Raw genomic sequence first — 15912 nt, forward strand, 5'->3', positions numbered from 1 at the left:
CCCATCATCTCAATACTCAAATTAGTGATATATAGTTCCCATTACTGAGTATTTAGTGGTGTTTAAAATCTATAACATCTTATTTATGATATGTTTTTGTAGTATATTTTTGTCATGATATACAGTGAACTTTTAAACTTAAATGTCCTGAATTTCACCCCTTTGTTTCAGAATCAACATTTTCTCTGTGTAGGAAAAAAAACTCTCTGTTTGCATGGCCCTTGTATTGGACTCATGGTAAACAATTGTTAATGCTTTCACCCTTGGTGAACAATAGTATATGGTAATAGTTTCAGAGGTCTGTTAGTTCATCACACTCTACAGGTTTTGGTTAAGCTTTCAACCAGTTGAGTTCCCGTCTCATTCTTGTTGAAATGTTTAAAAGTCAAAGTCCTATCTGGCTATGTGTTTGACTTTTCTGTATGTGCATTCTTCTCAACCTCCATATACAAATAGTCCTTGTTGACAGTTCAAACAGGCTTATTGTCTTGGAAAAGACTCACTTCCCCCATTCTCCATTTCTTAACTAGAATCCTTGATGGTTCAACCAAGACAAAATTAACTCTTAGCATCCGGCTATACTGAGCTGTTTGCCACATAATATTATGTCTTGATAAAAGTCATATTTTTGAGACGTGATTCAAAAGTCCACAACAAATCCCCCTTTGTTTTTGGGGTATAGGCACGCGTAGAGGGGTGTCTGTATCGAAAAACATGAGTGGGACTTTTGGTTAGAGTGATCGTTCGTCTTCTCCGGTGAAGGGAATGAAATAATAAAAAAAATTTTTTTTTTTTTTTTTTTATAATAAAATGGCAGCGGTGATGCTGGTTGGTCCTTAACTTGACTCGGCGTCTTTAGATGGACACTTCCGATGACGATCCTGGTCTTGTGATGAGGCCGGCCTGGCCTGGCACATCCACCTTGGGGTCCATGGGTCCTCCGCACGACAGGTCTCTTAGACGGTCTCCTAGGCGGGTCTTTTCCTCTGGACTGGCCCTTGGTGGCCTGGGACATCAGGTTATCGTCTCCGGATCGATCTCTGGCATCTGGTCTTTCCCACAGGACATTATAGCTTCCTTCTAGGGTCCGGTCATTGACACCTCCGATCGCCGGTCTGGTCATAGTCTGGGCCTTCCTTTCTAAATTATTAAAATGAACAGTTTAAGTATTGGATATACATAAAATTATATTACTGGATCCTGTGAGACAAAAGATGAATTATATGTTCAAAGGAAATTTAATGATGATCTCAATATCTCCAGATAGGAACTGGTGGGTTAGTCTTCCAACAACTGCAATTGAGACTTCGGATGGCAAGCACGTAATTGATTGATGTGCACCCATCTATCACTGATTTCACCATACCGGGTAACCTGCAATTTATATGCGACCGGAGAGATTTTATCAATGATAGAGAACGGACCTTTCCAAGATGGAAGGAATTTACGTTCCTTGATCTGGTCTCTTGCAAAGTTGTATAGATAGACCTTGTCACCAATCTCATATTCCTTCTTGGAGGTTTTGAGATCATAGTATGTCTTAGCACTAGTTGCAGCTCTTTCCAAATTTCGCTGGGCAAAGGCAAAAGCATATTGCAGATGTTTACGTAAATCCTCTATGTACTGGTGTGTGGTGTTAGCATTGATCAAATTTTGATCTGTAGTGCGATACAATAAGTGCTGTGGCAGTACCATCCGTCTACCTGTCATCAGTTCAAAAGATGACATTTTTGTAACTGTATTCGGAGTAGCCCTCAACGCCATCAGGACCAGCGGGAGCTTGACATCCCAATCTTTGCCTGTTTCCTTAACAAATTTCTTAAGGACATTAACGATGGTCTGATTGTATCGTTCTACACCACCACTAGAGGCTGGCCGATAGGCGATATGCAATTTCCTTTTAACCCCCAAAATTTTCCACAATTTGGCCATCACTTCGCTAGTGAAGTGCGATCCTCTATCAGACTCTATCCTCTGAGGTAAACCAAAACGTGAAAATACATGATTTATTAGCAATGCAGCACATGTCTCGGAGCTGTTATTTGGTGCTGGTATACATTCGACATACTTGGTGAATAAACATGTAACTGTTAACATATACCGATTTCCTCGTGAAGATTTTGTTACGGGCCCAATAAAATCCATTTGAAGGTCTGACCAAGGCATACATATCCCCCTCTTCTGGAGAGGTGCTCTGTGAGTTGGCTTGGTAGGTTGAAATTGGGGACATATTAGGCAACCTTGGCAGTACTCCTTCACATCACGTAACATATGAGGCCAGTAGGCATAATCCCGCAGGATCTCATACGTGATCTTTTCTCCACGATGACCGGGAGTGGGAGCATCATGGGCATGCTGTAGCATCAAACCTCTAAATTTAAGTGGGACGACCCATTGTTGTACGCCACCCTTTGAGGTTCGTATCAACAATCCCTGGTATAAAGAGAATTGGGATTTGGATTTCATTAAGATACGTAAATCCTCCTTCCCACTACATACTTCCTTATTTATGGGATTTTGGTTGGGATCTTCTATATGACTATAAAACAAGCCAATTATTGGGTCTTCTTTTTGGGCAGTAATTAAATCCTCACTAGGAGAATCGTGACTCCACTGTAATGCATTCGGATCACCAGCTGTTCTGGCCTGTTGCCTGGTGACAGCTTCAACCCGTACGGTACCTAAAAATTGATCAATGTCTAACAGTTCACCGGTGATTGCCCCTTCCTTGGCTAGAGAATCGGCCAGATCGTTCCCTTCTTTCTCGGCACCTAGAACCTTGGAGTGGCCTTTGGTCTTCTTGAAGTGCAGGGTGAGATCATTGGACCTTACCAGTTCATCGATGTGACAAAAGAGCTTACCATGTTTCACGGGTTTGTGATTACTCTTGTTCATGTTGTTTCGCTTCCACCTAGGGAAATACTCCACAAAACTATTCCTGACATAATTGGAATCGGTTATGATGGCACACTCTCTGATGTTGAACTCTATAGCCATCTCAACTACTCTAAGAATTGCAGTAAGTTCAGCAACCTGACTGCTTTTTGGTCCAAGTTTGTATCCCACAGAAATTGGGGTGACACCTTGGGTCCAAACGATTCCAATACCTGCCACTAGTTGGAGCTGTTCCCCATCCTTGTGATGAAAAGCACAACCATCCACATATACACACGGCAGCTGTTTACAGTATTCTTCATCGTAAACCTTGTAGGGAGAGAACAGTTGTTCTTCCAGAAAGTCAGTGTCCGGGCCCTCCATAGCAGGCGTAGTTGCGGAACAATCATGGAGCTCGGCTAGGCCCTGGGCTACTGGACTTTCCTTGTTCTGTTTGTACCGAATTTCAAGAGGCCACCCTTGCAAAGACAAAGTCCAAGCAGTGATGCGGCTATTAGACACATTTCCTCCCTTGATACGTTCACTCTTTAAATACTGTAAAGGCTGGTGTGCCGTTTCAACAATGATTCTCTCTCCCTGAATGTAACTGCGGAAATTCTGTAATGCCCACACGGTGGACAATAGAGCTTTTTCACAGTCACTGAACTTTACTTCAACCGGGGACAAAGTTTTACTGGCATAGGCAATCACCTTACTGACATCATCACGTTTCTGGTAAAGAACAGAACTCATACTTACCTGCGTAAACCCTGTCTCTAGATAGAAATTTTTACCCCCTTCGGGATATCCGAGACACGGGGCTTGTGTGAGACGTTCCTTTAATTCCTTCATGGCGTCCTCCTGTTTCTTACCCCACGACCATTCGACATCCTTCTTCAGTAGGTGAAGCAACGGCTTGCTTATCTCGGCGTAATTATCAATAAACTTACGCGAGTAGTTCACCATACCTAGGAATGATCTCAATTCTTTAAGGTTAGTAGGGACTTTACAGTTCAGAACCGCCTCAACCTTCTTCTTTTGTGGGTTCAAACCTTCAGCAGTAACTTCATGGCCTAGGAAGTTTACCTTCGTGCGACACCACTGGGCTTTTTGTAAGGACAGTTTAACTCCTGCTGCTTTTAATTGGCCCAGGACATGCCGAAGTTCTGTAATGTGTTTGGCCATATCAGTACTTTTGATCAGGATATCGTCCACATATGCCAACGTCCCCCTTTCGAAAGCGTCTGGCATGGCCTTGTGCATGAACACAGCAAATTCATGTCCGGAATTTATGAATCCGAAAGGCATTCTCACCCAACAATATTGTCGATTCCCAAAACTGAAAGCCAGTTTGTATTGGTCTTCCTCACTCACCTTTATGGTCCAATACCCCTGTGCACAATCCAAGGCTGTGAAAACTTGGGATCCTTGGAGCTGGGCGAGACATTGGTCTATGTATGGGACAGGCCATCCTGACATGTACACACGTTTGTTCAGCTGACGGAGGTCAGCGCACAAACGCCATTGTCCATTGGGTTTTAAAATACCCAGGATCGGGTGGTTATAGGAGCTGTGGATGGGCCGAATTATACCCCTTTCATGTAACTTCCTGATAATCTCAGCTAGAGATTCATAGGAAGCTAATGGTAACCTATACTGTCTTACGAATACTGGTGGGGCATCTGGATCTGTTTGGATCCTAGCGATGTGTAGGTCAGTAGTCCCACAATCGTAAGAATCCTTGGCAAAGATCTCTTGGAATTCAAGGAGAAGCTCTCGGAGCAATTGTCGGTCGAGATCACTGGCACACGCGTCGGCGAGGGCCACCATCTCTTCCACTAACTCCTTGAATCCAGGAAAGCTTTCCGGCTGACCTATCTCATATGCCTCTTCAAGTTTCGTGGTGAGGTCATTGGGTATGTGATGTGTGTGTGTGTTCTCCTGCCATCCAGGTTCTTTGGGGTACTCTTGTTCTTTGATTGGGTGATCAAAGACAATTGATGTCTCTTCGACTCGACAGGTGCCATCTTTAGAATCGAATGGATAAATGGACTCTATGGTGAAAATACCCTCTGGTAATGAATGGAATGTTTGTTCAATTAATTGTTCCTCCGACAAATATTCATCGGGGATGAGTCCAATCACCTGGTTAGTGACCCCAAAGGTGTAATATTCAGTCTCTACCGCTAGACCAATAAGGGTCTCTTTGGGTAAGACGATGTCCTGATTGGACAGATTATGTACGTAAATGTACATCGGGGATTGATGTGTGTTGACTAGGGGCGTGTGTGTAATGTTCAGTCCCTCCCCCTGCATTTTATGGGAGAGGCATACTAATGCATCTGACCCCTTCAGTCTATGTCCCTTTTTAACTTGGATGGGGAGTATGAAGTTATTTATGCCCTTAGGAATTGTAATCTTTTGGGCTACCTGGACTTCAACAGCATAAGGCATCTGTTGCTGGGATTTTAAAGCTAAGTCCAGATTTTGGTATTTTTCGGGGTCCCCCTTTAGTCGACTCCATAAACAGTCATTAATTAGGTCGACTTGCATTGCAAAGCGATGTAATACATCGTTGCCAAAATAAATTTTAGTTTGGGGATTATCCAAGACTAGGAACACATGGGTGGCTGTTTTGTTTCCTACAGTGACGTTTAAGAGACACCTAGCCATTGAATTGTGATCATCAGAGTCATCAAGGGAGTCTGAAATCTAATGACGCTGAGGTGTGGAGAAACGGATCATTTCCATTTCGGTCAGGTGTTTTATCAACCCATGGCTTACAAAGCTGTGTTCCTGTCTCAAATCTAGTTTGGCATATTTTGACCTATTAAGACCATTTATCCGGATGGGGATAAACAAGTCGCTGTTAACCCTTTCAATACCTGTCAAGAATTGGGTGTGATCTCCCCCTTTTCTTGGTTTATCCTCCTGATGAAAAGATATCGTAAGGATGTCATCTTGGAGGGAAATATCTTTTATTTTATCTTGGGGAATTCTAAAAATGTGTTCCTCATCTCTTCTGATAGGGTTATGGTCATCAGGTTTGATAACCGTTACATCAGGAAGTTGGCTGTTCCTGAAATGGATTTCTAATGATCCAGGCCTTTCTTCCACCAGGTGGCAGTGTTGTCGGGAATGGGGAGTTTTAAGTTTCCCATATTTAATTGGGGTATTTACCTGTGACCACAGGACTTGGTTCACACAGTCAACTATGGTGTTCAGCCTTTTTAGGAAGTCCATCCCAATTATCATGTGGTGCTGGGAGATACTGGCAATGATGATGGGGTGTCTCAGTTCCTTATTACCCAGTTTCAATTTAAGCCAGGCGGTACCCATGACTTGTAACGGGTCTCCACCTACACCAATCAATGAGCTGTCAAAACTTTTAAGTCTCGGCTTGGTGGGCATGACATTCGCCACTTTGTCAAAATGTTCCTGTGACATGATGGTTGCTTGGGATCCAGTGTCTATTAAGCCGACAATCGAAAGATCACTGGCATCCTGCACCTGCACCGTGGCATAATATCTCCCATCAGATTCAGTCAGCTCACACATGAAATTAGTGTGGTTGAAGATCTGTGGGCCCTTCAATAACCTATGACTAGCTCTTATCTCACCGCATGTGGTGGACACATCACCCTTATCCTCCCTGGTGGGATTCTTGGACTGTCTCAAGACAGAAGCACAACTAGAAGTTGGTGCTCCGTCTGGCTTGTCAATCCTGATGACTTCCGATGCCGCGACTATATTAGGGGCAATAGATGGACACTGAAAAGCAGGAGAATCATTAATAACCAACAAATGGTCCCCCTTTGCCTGAGAACTAACTTCTCCATTAGTAGGCGTGTCAGGGACGGGGCACACATCTCCTGTCATTTGACTCAGTGTCCTCCCCTGTTGGTTTAAGGCTTGGTTGCCTGTTAGTTCTGTGACCCTTGGTTGGTCACAGGAGCTGCTCCTAAAAAAGGATTGGATGGAAATTGAGTGACAAGCCTGTCCATTTGTTCAGCCATTTTGCTGACCTGTGCCTCTATTTGTCCAATACGCTCAGAGGAGTCATTCTGTTGATTCTCCCTTTTCCTATACTTGCGCTTGTATTTTGGACGAGACTGGTAATGAGACTCAGAGTCAGAACTACTGCTCTGATAACGACGCCATTGTTCTATCTGAGGTTTTGGGGTCTCCCTGTTATTAAAGGGAGCCTGGGGTACTGTATCCCCCCTTTGAGCCTGAGGGTGTTCTTGGCGTGGAGGAAATCTTTGGAAGTCGGAGTTTTTATTAAAATTGGGATTCTTATTGTAATTATGGGGCCTGTTGAAATTGGGGTTCCCATAAAAATTGCCATGTTGGTTTTGGCGAGGATAATAGAACCTCTGAGGATACCATTGCCTCCTTTGATTCTCATCACTGTACTGACCCTTACCATACTTTTTATTCTTCTCACTTCCACTACCGTAGTTCCCTGGCTTTTGTCTATCCTTTCTTACCCACTGGTTGTGGGGTGCAAAGTTATGGACCTCCTTCACTTGCTGGGTTTGAGGTACAAATCTAGGGGAACCATTGGTTTTACCCCCACGGACTACTTCCGCATATGATTTCTTCTCTGCCTGCAAATTTGGATTTGGAGGGGAAACGGTAGTGGCTGCTACTATCTTGGGGCTATTTTTAGGTTCTCTTTTTATCCCGCCCTCACTGGACTGTTGGATTGAGAATAAATAGTCGCTCTCTCTCACCAACCAATCAAGAGAGCGTCCTTTTCTGTAATCCTTTGCAAGTCCCAATTTGATGTAAGCAGGTAATGCTTCATAGAATAGTGTCTTGAATTCTGGCTGGTTAGGATTGGGATCCTTTTCAGCCAGGAAATAGGCATTTCTGAGGACAGCCAGAAATTCTGCAGGGCTTTGGTGAGGACCACACTTTAAATTGTAGGCCGCAGCCTTGGCAGAGGTTACCGTTTTATAAGGCCCAAATTCCATGTGGCACTTATGTTTAACCTCTCTCCAGGACTGATTGGAATAGGCCCTCAAGGTCTCAAAGAATTGCCGGTATTTCTCTTCAAACACCCATGGCAGCAATTCTATTTTGGTGTGGTCATCTCTAATGCCCAGAATCTCTAACGTCTGTTCATATGTTCTCATGTGTTCGGTGATCTCAAGGGACCCTTTCTTAGAAAACATAGGAACAGTGTCCTTCAGGAACTTAATAACCTTTGGGGTGTCATATCTCCTGAATGACCCCTGGGATTTCCCTTCCTGCCTATATGAAACCTCATATTTTTCTTCAGAGCGCTCTGGAGTGTATCTTGAAAGCCTAGGAGGTGACCTATATTCTGACCCTGACTCACTATCAGATACTTCGCTGTGATGCGGGTATCTCCGCTCATCAGCCTCTGGCTTGACTGGGTTGGTCCGTCTTTGGACCCCAGAATTTATTTGGGCCGTCAACCTTATAATCTGCTCCTCCAGAGTTTTCTGCTCAGATTTTATCAAGGTAAGTTCTGACTGGTCATGCTTATCCCCTGGGTGAACTTTAATTTTGACAGGAGATAACCTCTCTGATCTGAAGTACTCCACCTCATCTTTTAAGTCCTGATACTTCTTTTGAAGTTGTTTTAATTCCTGAAAGTTTCTTTCATATAGGTCCTGAGCACTTCGAAAGTCTCCGACCAATCTATCATAATGTTTCTCGGATTCGTCTAAACGAATACCGGCATGACCAAGCTTCCCTTTCAAAGACTCAATGTCCTGATTTTTGCTTTCTAACAAGAGGCGGGCCTCTGACAACTCTTCCCTTAGAGTCATGGTCCGCTGGGCAGCTCCAGCGGTCATGAACCATAACATGGGCCAAGCTTCTAGGAGAAGTCTGTCACGGCTTCTATCACTTTCTGCTCCAGCAAATGCTATTAAAAACCCAACAACCTGGCCCTTTTGGTTGAACAGGTCCTCAAAGGTACTCATGGCCTGCTCTTTCTCTTCATCCACAAATTCATTATTGCTATCCCCCAAATTCAATTTCTTGCGGAGATAATTTATTACTTCATTTTCAACATACTTCTGCCAAGCACCGGCAGCTTTCCGAGCTGGCTTCATAACTTCCTGCTCAATGCCTTGAGCCGCCAAATTTTCCTCGTTATGCTTGGAAGAGGTGGATCCGTGATTACTGGATGCCATTTTGATACAAAAGATATGTTTGACCAAGTGTACAAATATACAATCACCAGTGCGTTTTGTGTTATGGTACGATTTCTATGAATCTCAGCAGTGCCTCCAAATTTATGTTGTGGTGGTTTATGTAAGGATATTTTTATCTATAAAGGGCGTGTCCCTTTCCCTTAGATGAAATATTACAGTGCCTCCAGCCGTTAAAATACGGCAAATATTTAGTAAACCAATAATTTGGACACTTTGATAATTTGATCACCACTTATTATTATACCTTGAATTCTTTTAGCCAATATGATTTCGTACCATACACACAAAATTTGCCTTATAATAGATAAATATAAAAATTTATTTATGTACAAAAATTATATATATATTAACACAAAACGCAAAAGACTGGTGATAAATGAACATTGGTACACACAATCAAAAATATATCCTACCAATGTGAGACACAATAATAAGGTCTCTAACTAATTACATCAATCACAAATTTTTAATGATATGATTTTTCTTAAATTTATTAATAATTAATAATTTCGAATATCTCAAAGGTTATATTCTTACAAGCCGTGGCCATAGGATTGCAAGAAGGAAGCCCTTGATATATGATACTCTGGTTATTAATATTCAATAAATTATGAAATATGAAAAATTTATAATATGGCAATAAACAATTTTTAACAGTAACACAGTATCTTTCTACATAGATCTAACTACTCAATATTGTTATGATACACTGAGGTAATTTTATGATTCCACACAACAGAGAACATAATTAATACAAAAATCAAATAAATATCTCACCACACACGGAATTCAGACTAGGCAACTCTCCCGTGGATTTAGCTGGCAGTGGAACGCCTTTAGACTGATATATAGGGCAAGTGATAGATTCAGTAGGGGAGAATGTAGGAAGTTATCAGATTAGAGGTTTAAAGTTTTAGGAAGTTTGAAAAGATGGAAGAGTAGTTATTCAGCAGATCTTTTTCAGATGTCAGGTCTTTCCATGAGGTTTTTATGAGGGATCTTTCTTTTCCTTAAAGCACATGGGCTTTTATATCCACTAGTCCATTGTTCTAAGATACCTTCCCACCAGGCTTCCTGATTGGCTAGTTGAGAAATGTGTGTACATAAGCTATTTCTCACCTGCCCGCCAGGTGGCGGTCATGTATCACAGAACAATGTGAGTATTTGAGATGACTCATACCTTGGGTGGAATCTTCAGGTAATTTCAGGAATAAAATATAGGGCTCTATCCAGATATAGCAGTGATACCTATATTATTCTAAATAGGGACCATGGAATATAGGTGTATATTCGGTTATTCCTCCTTGAAGTACCATCCTGTTTGTTTCCTGATAAGACATGTAACTAATGCTAGTCTATAATACATCTTACTTCCCATCATCTCAATACTCAAATTAGTGATATATAGTTCCCATTACTGAGTATTTAGTGGTGTTTAAAATCTATAACATCTTATTTATGATATGTTTTTGTAGTATATTTTTGTCATGATATACAGTGAACTTTTAAACTTAAATGTCCTGAATTTCACCCCTTTGTTTCAGAATCAACATTTTCTCTGTGTAGGAAAAAAAACTCTCTGTTTGCATGGCCCTTGTATTGGACTCATGGTAAACAATTGTTAATGCTTTCACCCTTGGTGAACAATAGTATATGGTAATAGTTTCAGAGGTCTGTTAGTTCATCACACTCTACAGGTTTTGGTTAAGCTTTCAACCAGTTGAGTTCCCGTCTCATTCTTGTTGAAATGTTTAAAAGTCAAAGTCCTATCTGGCTATGTGTTTGACTTTTCTGTATGTGCATTCTTCTCAACCTCCATATACAAATAGTCCTTGTTGACAGTTCAAACAGGCTTATTGTCTTGGAAAAGACTCACTTCCCCCATTCTCCATTTCTTAACTAGAATCCTTGATGGTTCAACCAAGACAAAATTAACTCTTAGCATCCGGCTATACTGAGCTGTTTGCCACATAATATTATGTCTTGATAAAAGTCATATTTTTGAGACGTGATTCAAAAGTCCACAACAATTCAGATGTGGGTCAAGTCCACCCAAAGACATGCCTTTCTTCAGCCGTACACACCACCACTGTGAACATGTAGGACAGCCCATTGCGTCTTTGAGGCTAGAAAGCCTTTCCATTGGAGAAGAAAAGCCCCAAGACTGGGCCAGAGCTTTTTCTAAGTACCTTTGACTTGGGGTTGACTTGTCAAAATCAATGTCAGTGCCTATTAATCTACCTTGCGACTTTGCCGGATGGACCCACTCCCCATTCACATCCGTAGGAGATCTTTAGAGGGGCTCCACATTGGCCTGATGTGAGACTCTGCAAAGTCAATAGGAGCTGCCTGAAACAGAGAGGAACCGATCTTTTCCCATGAAAGCCTTCTATAAGCAGAATGTGGAAAGTGGCCGTGGAGCGGCAGGCGAGGTTGCCTCCCAGCCAAAGAATTTCCTGAAGTTTTTGTCCCGTAGGACCGGTAGCATATTACATCCTCCTATTTTTGCTGGGTCTTCTGGCCTGGAGCAGAGTGGCGCAGCGGAAGCGTGCTGGGCCCATAACCCAGAGGTCGATGGATCGAAACCATCCTCTGCTAAGTTGACCTTTTTCTCTGGCAATCTCTCTTTCTTTGCTTAGGCAAAGGGCTTTCTTTCACCCAGAAAATGCTTTGATTAATCGGGGAGCACACCGCAGACAGCCCGGCAACAAACCCAGCCCTCAATGCGCCAAGTCCCCTACACGTGCTGTCTTTCAGCTCTTTGCTTTCACTTGTCTAATCTGTCCATCCTAAGACAAAACTCATACAATATTCCAACAGTCTGAACTGTGGAATTCATTGATCTATTCATAGATTTCTTGAGGGAGATTGTTGATAAATATTTCTGTCCCAAACAGAGGATCTTCTCCAACCCAGTCTGCACGAGGGCCACCATATTTCCTCTGACCATTGACCTGTACCGGGTTAATATGACATCTTTCCATCCACTCCGCAAGGGAAGATTTATTGTCTTTATACAGAGTTGTAATCCAAGCCTCGCTCTCAGCGTTCATCGCGTTGTTGTCCATCATTGGAGAATGATCTGCTCTCTCCATGGGCCCTAATCAGTGGGAAGAAGGCTAGCCCCTAGTTCCCTCCAAAAGCCCTGTTCTGGTTGGGTCTGTGACACTTCTGTGTCAAGGAAGTGGGACGTGATTGTGGTGATAAAACCAGTGGAAACCTCTCAGCTTCTACATGGCACTTGCACTTTTTGCACTAATGGAATATTGTCTCTTGGCCATGGAAGGCTGGCCGTGCTTTGGGTAATAGATTGCTTTGGTCCAACACTGCCTTGCGCGACTTCTGGCAGGCAAAGCAAGCACTTTATGCTTTGTGTTAGTCCTTCTGTGTCAATTTATGGGCTGAAGCCACATCTGCCCGAGAGTGTCAACGCCATGGCACATGTTACGAGGATGACTCCTGCTTGGCCTTTTGACTAGAGAGGCGAGGCTTTTCCCACAGCGCTCAGTGCCGAGCCTGAAGAAAAAAAAAATCCAAAGCAGGTTACCCCACGTGAGGGCTTTCCTTTGGAGGATGCGGGCATTGATCCTGCTACCTCTCGCATGCTAAGCGAGCGCTCTACCACTTGAGCTAATCCCCCTTGGCTCCGGTGCTTTCTTTGCGCTCTCGTTGATCACTGCTCTCTTATGTGCTACGCGGCATAAAGTCCACCATCTGTTTTGTGTAACTGTGTTTCATTCAGCACAGCACAATGCAGCATCCCAGTGCTATATACCACCTGCCAGCAATCAACTCCTTCACTGCCACCAACAATTGCCTCTCTCACTAGCACTGTTGCCAGAGATGCAATCTTCAAGCGCAAAGGATTAAAAATCACCTTTTTACCCCGTACGCTGCTTATTGACATGACACATTAGGTCTACATTCCACAGACTCAAAGCATAGATATATTTCCTCATTTTTTACTACTTGCAGCTTCACATTTAAATGCTGTATATACATCTAAGATCACCCAGAATGCAATCTGGAAACCAACCATCAGATGGCATCAGAACACCTACCACGTTAGATAGCTATATCTCCAGGCACCTCCCCGTGTCAGCATTGATGGGTTAGGCTGTGGCCGCTAGACACCAAGACAGCCTCCATTTTCCCAATTTCAAAGGTTTTCACTCTTCCTCCACAGAGGTCCCTTTTTTCTTTCCTGAGACTTTGGACAGCAGAATCCCTTGGGAAGAAGCTCCTTCTCCAGCCAGTAGTGAGGGTTCTGGTGTTATCCATGGAACCCTTGGTGGCAGAGTGGCACCTCCAAGCATGTCCGTGGGCGACTAACAACCATTTCCTTCGGTATGGCCCCATGGCTTTCCATGATGTCATTTGAAGGAGGTGGTTTCAAAAAGGCTCACACCGACTAGCAGGTTCTAGACCAGGGGTGGGCAAACTTTTTGACTTGAGGGCCGCAATGGGTTCATATATTGGACCCGGGGGCCGGACCAAGAGTAGATGAATGATGTGTATGTGTCATCCATAGTAAGTATAGTAATATTCCCCCATAGTAAGCATAGTAATTAATCCCCCATAGTAATTAATCCCCCATATAGTAATTCATCCCCCATATAGTAATTCATCCCCCATAGTAATTCATCCCCCATATAGTAATTCATCCCCCATAGTAATTCATCCCCCATATAGTAATTCATCCCCCATATAGTAATTCATCCCCCATATAGTAATTCGTCCCCCATATAGTAATTCGTCCCCCATATAGTAATTCGTCCCCCATAGTAATTCATCCCCCCTATAGTAATTCATCCCCCATATAGTAATTCATCCCCCATAGTAATTCATCCCCCACATAGTAATTCATCCCCCACATAGTAATTCATCCCCCATATTAATTCATCCCCCATATTAATTCATCCCCCATATAGTAATTCATCCCCCATATAGTAAGTCCCCCATATAGTAATTCATTCCCCATATAGTAAGTCCTCCATATAGTAATTCATTCCCCATATAGTAAGTCCCCCATATAGTAATTCATCCCCCATATAGTAAGTCCCCCATATAGTAATTCATTCCCCATATAGTAAGTCCTCCATATAGTAATTCATTCCCCATATAGTAAGTCCCCCATATAGTAATTCATTCCCCATATAGTAAGTCCTCCATATAGTAATTCATTCCCCATATAGTAAGTCCCCCATATAGTAAGTCCCCCATATAGTAATTCATTCCCCATATAGTAAGTCCTCCATATAGTAATTCATTCCCCATATAGTAAGTCCCCCATATAGTAAGTCCCCCATATAGTAATTCATCCCCCATATAGTAAGTCCCCCCCCTGTGTCAATTCACTTACCTTTGGTCCGCGCGTTCCTCTCGTATTCCCGCGCCGTTCTGGTCTTCAGGGAGGACTGTGAGAGGAGTTCGTCACGCTGCCCCGCCTACATCCTGGCTGCCCCGCCTACATCCTGACAGCTGCAGAGTCCTGACGTCCGAGAGGAGGGAGGGGGGCGGCCATCCGAGAGGGGGGGCGGCCATCCGAGAGGAGAGGAGGGGAGAGGAGGAGAGGAGGGAGGGGAGAGGAGGAGAGGAGGGAGGGGAGCGGGCGCCCGGCACACAGGAGAGCCGCATCTAAATTTGTAAAGAGCCGCGGCTTGCCGACCACTGGCCTTGCGGGAGCCTAGCTCCGCGGGCCGGATTAAAAGGTCCGCCGGGCCGTATACGGCCCGCGGGCCGTAGTTTGCCCATTGCTGTTCTAGACAATACACATGAGCCTTGACACCTTCCAAGGTACTGGATATCTGGGGGCGGTGGGATACTGAGCTACCTGTGAGGCGATAGCTGGATAGAAAGTGAGCATAATTGCATTGGCCGGGAATCGAACCCGGGCCTCCCGCGTGGCAGGCGAGAATTCTACCACTGAACCACCAATGCTCTTTGGCAGGACACATGTGGCTTCCCTGGCCTGACAGGTGCTAAAAGGTGCTGCTTTAGGCCATGGTAACCATCTCTGTGAATACATTCAGATGTGGGTCAAGTCCACCCAAAGACATGCCTTTCTTCAGCCGTACACACCACCACTGTGAACATGTAGGACAGCCCATTGCGTCTTTGAGGCTAGAAAGCCTTTCCATTGGAGAAGCAAAGCCCCAAGACTGGGCCAGAGCTTTTTCTAAGTACCTTTGACTTGGGGTTGACTTGTCAAAATCAATGTCAGTGCCTATTAATCTACCTTGCGACTTTGCCGGATGGACCCACTCCCCATTCACATCCGTAGGAGATCTTTAGAGGGGCTCCACATTGGCCTGATGTGAGACTCTGCAAAGTCAATAGGAGCTGCCTGAAACAGAGAGGAACCGATCTTTTCCCATGAAAGCCTTCTATAAGCAGAATGTGGAAAGTGGCCGTGGAGCGGCAGGCGAGGTTGCCTCCCAGCCAAAGAATTTCCTGAAGTTTTTGTCCCGTAGGACCGGTAGCATATTACATCCTCCTATTTTTGCTGGGTCTTCCAGCCTGGAGCAGAGTGGCGCAGCGGAAGCGTGCTGGGCCCATAACCCAGAGGTCAATGGATCAAAACCATCCTCTGCTAAGTTGACCTTTTTCTCTGGCAATCTCTCTTTCTTTGCTTAGGCAAAGGGCTTTCTTTCACCCAGAAAATGCTTTGATTAATCGGGGAGCACACCGCAGACAGCCCGGCAACAAACCCAGCCCTCAATGCGCCAAGTCCCCTACACGTGCTGTCTTTCAGCTCTTTGCTTTCACTTGTCTAATCTGTCCATCCTAAGACAAAACTCATACAATATTCCAACAGTCTGAACTGTGGAATTCATTGATCTAT

The 15912-nt window shown here is 43.9% G+C and overlaps 1 non-coding gene across 1 annotated transcript; it reads right to left on the reverse strand.

Moving 5' to 3' along the window:
• Positions 1-14937: 14937 nt before the first annotated feature.
• Positions 14938-15008, reverse strand: TRNAG-GCC (transfer RNA glycine (anticodon GCC)). Its single transcript has one exon. It is a non-coding gene; the product is annotated as a tRNA-Gly (tRNA).
• Between the last annotated feature and the right edge of the window lie 904 nt (positions 15009-15912).

Source organism: Staurois parvus, unplaced genomic scaffold, assembly GCF_062004578.1.
Source record: "Staurois parvus isolate SC_StPar_1 unplaced genomic scaffold, SC_StPar_1.0 ptg001130l, whole genome shotgun sequence".
Classification (NCBI taxonomy): Eukaryota; Metazoa; Chordata; class Amphibia; order Anura; family Ranidae; genus Staurois; species Staurois parvus.